The sequence below is a fragment of the Salvelinus sp. IW2-2015 genome, unplaced genomic scaffold, assembly GCF_002910315.2.
Source record: "Salvelinus sp. IW2-2015 unplaced genomic scaffold, ASM291031v2 Un_scaffold1174, whole genome shotgun sequence".
Lineage (NCBI taxonomy): Eukaryota > Metazoa > Chordata > Actinopteri > Salmoniformes > Salmonidae > Salvelinus > Salvelinus sp. IW2-2015.
The window spans coordinates 46,440-50,878 of NW_019942766.1; the positions used below are offsets into that span (position 1 = coordinate 46,440).

The 4,439-nt window shown below is 41.8% G+C and overlaps 1 long non-coding RNA gene and 1 pseudogene across 1 annotated transcript; both read left to right on the forward strand.

Annotated features, from left to right (window-relative positions):
- Window positions 1–987: 987 nt before the first annotated feature.
- The window catches only part of LOC112069975 (glycogen phosphorylase, liver form-like), a 39,027-nt pseudogene continuing 35,575 nt past the window's right edge, over window positions 988–4,439 (forward strand).
- On the forward strand, window positions 2,564–3,624 carry LOC139024200 (uncharacterized). The gene is made up of 4 exons (XR_011475491.1): window positions 2,564–2,706; window positions 2,841–2,906; window positions 2,976–3,041; window positions 3,302–3,624. It is a non-coding gene; the product is annotated as an uncharacterized lncRNA (long non-coding RNA).

The window sequence follows — 4,439 nt, forward strand, 5'->3', positions numbered from 1 at the left end:
AGAGAGAGAGAGAGGGGGAGGGAGACAGAGAGTGGGGGGGAGACAGAGAGAGCGAGGAGGGGTTGGGCACAGAGAGGGGGAGGGTCATCTCTGATCTAGGCCAAATTAAGACAAAGATGGTCATTATCCCAATGTTATATAACTATTCCAGTATACAAATTAAATTATCATTCTTTTGTAAACTAGTTTTTTATGCAATTTGGAGACTGAATTTATATTAGATTCAACCAAATACAAATGTGTAAATATTATCGCTACTGGAAGGTTGATGTTGAACTATTGGTATAATTCATCCATAGTTATTGTAGTTTCTCCAAACCAGCTGTATAGACCAAGTTGTCTGATCATTTAAGTCATTTAAGGTGCCTAATCCAAGAAGATGTGAGTTGAATGAAATACAAGTTTGAGCGCAGGAACCCCCGTGGACAGTGGTGGTATTAACAAACGAAATGCGCCCTGACAGCCCCTCAAGACAACCTTTCTTTACTCTCCTAATTTAGCATATTTTAGCATTCTAGAATTTACATATATACGGTCGCTGGGCGACATACAAGTAGGCAGTTCTCTCAATGTATATAATGTGCGCTTAAGCAATGTGCGTCTGAAATCTAAAGTAATAAAAATTGATGCTCTGCTTGGCGGATTATACAAAAAGTCCAATATCCTTAAACATTGATTATACTTTACATATAGTCTGTTGACTTATATGTCAATAAAGACAAATGTTGCTATTGTTATGATTATTGTTATTACTATATTTGGAAGTGTTGCTATTATTAATGATCTCGCTTGGTGTTTTCTGTATCTGTGAATATTCAATAAAATGATAAGTGTCCAAAAACATTTTTCCAATCTTTTTCTCTGCACTCATCTGCCAGAGGTTGAGAGGTTGGGAAACGACACACCTCCGCCTCCATGCACCAATGGACATTAAAGAGGATAGAGAGGAGGAGACTCACGCCACAGAAAAGCAACTACCTAAACTTAGTTTCTCCACTTTTGAGTTGAAGTTGAAAGACTGTCAGCAGCCGTTTTGTTCAGCAGCATGGCGGCACCTCTCACTGACCAGGAGAAGCGTAAACAGATCAGTATCAGAGGAATTGTCGGGGTGGAGAACGTCGCCGAGTTGAAGAAAGGTTTTAACCGACATCTTCATTTCACTTTGGTCAAAGACAGGAACGTAGCGACGCCGCGGGATTATTACTTCGCCCTAGCGCACACGGTTCGAGATCACCTGGTGGGAAGATGGATCAGAACGCAACAGTTCTACTATGAGACCGATCCCAAGGTAAAGTCGTTTCAAAGTGGTTGACTTTTCCTAATATCATGCTGTACTTTTGTTTGGATAATTTATCCTGGCTTTACCTGTCTGTCTTGTACTGTCCTTATCTGGTCCAGTATTAGCTAGTGATGGGTCGTTCAAGAACCAACTGCTATTTTTGGTGAACTTTGGTTTGCATACTGCGTCTAACTACTTTGTTGAGCTTCAAACAACGATTACCTGCTAATAAATGACAAAATAATTATCCTAATATGTTGAATCCCTCCTGCAAAAAATAAATAAATAGTGGAGAGATATCGATCCGGTCCACCGTAATTTTTTGCACTGCGCCCCCCCCCAAAAAGAAAATGTAGGGTTAGGTAAATATGTATTTGAACATGCATATTACGATCTGACATGGTACCCTACTTTTTTGGATTACATTTGAAATTTGTAATTTCAAACATTTTTCAAGAGTTTTGAATAAAGAGCTCTTTATGCACTTTATGCACTTTATGCGGCTTCTTTTTTTTTTTTTTTTTTTTATGGGAACGGAGCCAAATACTGTGGCTATCCGGAAAGACTGAATGCCCATACTAGTCACAGCCCCGCCCCCTTTTAATAAATGTTTCCGTCTGCTGCTCTGCGTCAACATTATCACCATCAATTTGCTTCCCAATAATATCTCCTTCCTCCTGAAATGTAACCTACTTTCTACAAATCTAATAGCAGTGGATTGGTGGAGACCATAGATTGGTGGGCGTTTCCACCATTTTATTCTTATACCATCATTTTCCTTTTTCAATTTAGTGACGGGAGTTCAACAACTGTCCACTTTGGAGGAAGAAGAGCTACATTGTGATAAAGACTACATTTAGCCTTACCTTGAAGCTGTAGGCCTCTCATGAAATCATAGTTTCAATGGCCTGGTTGTATTCCGGAAGAATCTGAGAGTAGGAGGGCTGATCTCGGATCAGTTTGACTTTTACATCATAAGAAAAGGATTTTTCCTTACTAGGAAGCAAACGGAGAACGGAACTAAAGCTGGGATGACATACCTGACTTTGTTCAATACAAAACTCTCTCCTCGTTTATTTTTTTTCATGCACAACGTTTCTATTTGGAAATGCTGGAGTAGGGGAACTTTTTGTGTTGTTGTTGATTATGGTCTGCCAACCTGTTCCCTTGTTCTAGCGGGTTGTACTACCTGCCCTGGAGTTCTACATGGGTAGAACCCTCCAGAACACCATGATAACCTGGGGCTGCAGAACGCCTGTGACGAGGCCATCTACCAGGTGAGACAGAACTGAGAGGACGTCTGGAAGCACCACAATGGCATGTCTACAGCAGGAAACCACTGGAGCCTAGAGACTTAACGAATACTGTTACAAGAGACAGAATTTCTCAAAACTGGAAAGCATGATTAACACACCTTGGTCACGCAGGTTAAGCATAATTAACACACCTGGTCACGCAGGTTAAGCATATATTAACACACATTGTCACGCAGGTTAAGCATAATTAACACACATTGGTCACGCAGGTTAAGCATAATTAAACACACCTTGGTCGCACGCAGGTTAAGCATAATTAACACAGCATTGTCACGCAGGTTAAGCATGATTAACACACCTTGGTCACGCAGGTTAAGCATGAGTTAACACACCTTGGTCACGCAGGTTAAGCATAATTAAACACACACTTGGTCACGCAGGGTAAGCATAATTAACACACCTTGGTCACGCAGGTTAAGCATAATTAACACACCTTGGTCACGCAGGTTAAGCATAATTAACACACATGGTCACGCAGGTTAAGCATAATTAACACACCATTGGTCACGCAGGTTAAGCATATTAACACACCATGGTCACGCAGGTTAAGCAAATTAACACACCATGTCACGCAGGTTAAGCATGATTAAACAACCATGGTCACGCAGGTTAAGCATGATTAACACATCTTGTCACGCAGGTTAACATGAATTAACACACCATGGTCCGCAGGTTAAGCATGATTTAACACACCATGGTCACGCAGGTTAAGCATGATTAACACACCTTGGTCACGCAGGTTAAGCATAATTAACACACCGTGGTCACGCAGGTTAAGCATAATTAACACACCATGGTCACGCAGGTTAAGCATGATTAACACACCTTGGTCACGCAGGTTAAGCATGATTAACACACCTTGGTCACGCAGGTTAAGCATGATTAACACACCGTGGTCACGCAGGTTAAGCATGGTGATGTGATTCATCAGCTCATACACTATTAAACACTAATGTGGGTCTGTCCCTTTTTTGTATTGCTTGAACAAGTTGGATTGAGTTTGTTATTTTTAAAGTCTCTGTTTTGTTTGTGTAGCTGGGTTTGGACATGGAGGACCTGGAGGAGATGGAGGAAGATGCAGGGCTGGGGAACGGAGGCTTGGGCAGACTGGCAGGTACAGTACGGACCAAGTGTTAGGTSTGTGTGTGTGTGTCCTTGCTAACTTCTATGGTGGTTCATGACCAAAGAAGTTGTCTACACGGAACCAATGGAACTGTGGCCCGGGCTACAGGGTTCTATTTAATGTAGTACAGAATACAGTGGGTTGTCATCGGGTGGAAAACTACAGCTAGCCTCTCCTGTCTGCAAGCCAGAACAGGAAGTTTACCTAACACTATGAGGCTGTTGTTGGCTGGCCAAAACAGGAAGTTTACCCAACCGTAAGAGGCTGTTTAGTTGGCTGCACCACAGACACACTTTATTACACTTCATTTTGTTATAGTTTGGCTCRGTTTACACAGGCAGCTCAAATCTCCCAAAAAAGTGCTGGTTTGATTTGGTTAAAAGACCACTTYGMGGGAAAAGATCAGAATTYGGCTCCCTGTGTAAACGCAGCCTTTTTTTGACATGAGAACAGATCTTTATGCCACAAACAAAGCAAATGACAACCTCCCTGTAGCCTGGTCCCAGATCTGTTTGTTCTATAGAGCCAACTCCTATAGTCGCTATAACTAACCTTCATAGGAATATTCCAGAGCAGATACTAAGAAATACTACGCCGTACTTTACACCCTACACCATAATTTACACCAAACTTCACGCCACGCATACTTTAAACCTACAGCCGATACTTACGCCGTACATTTCCCCCTACTCTGTACTTTACCCCTCTCGGCGTACTTTAA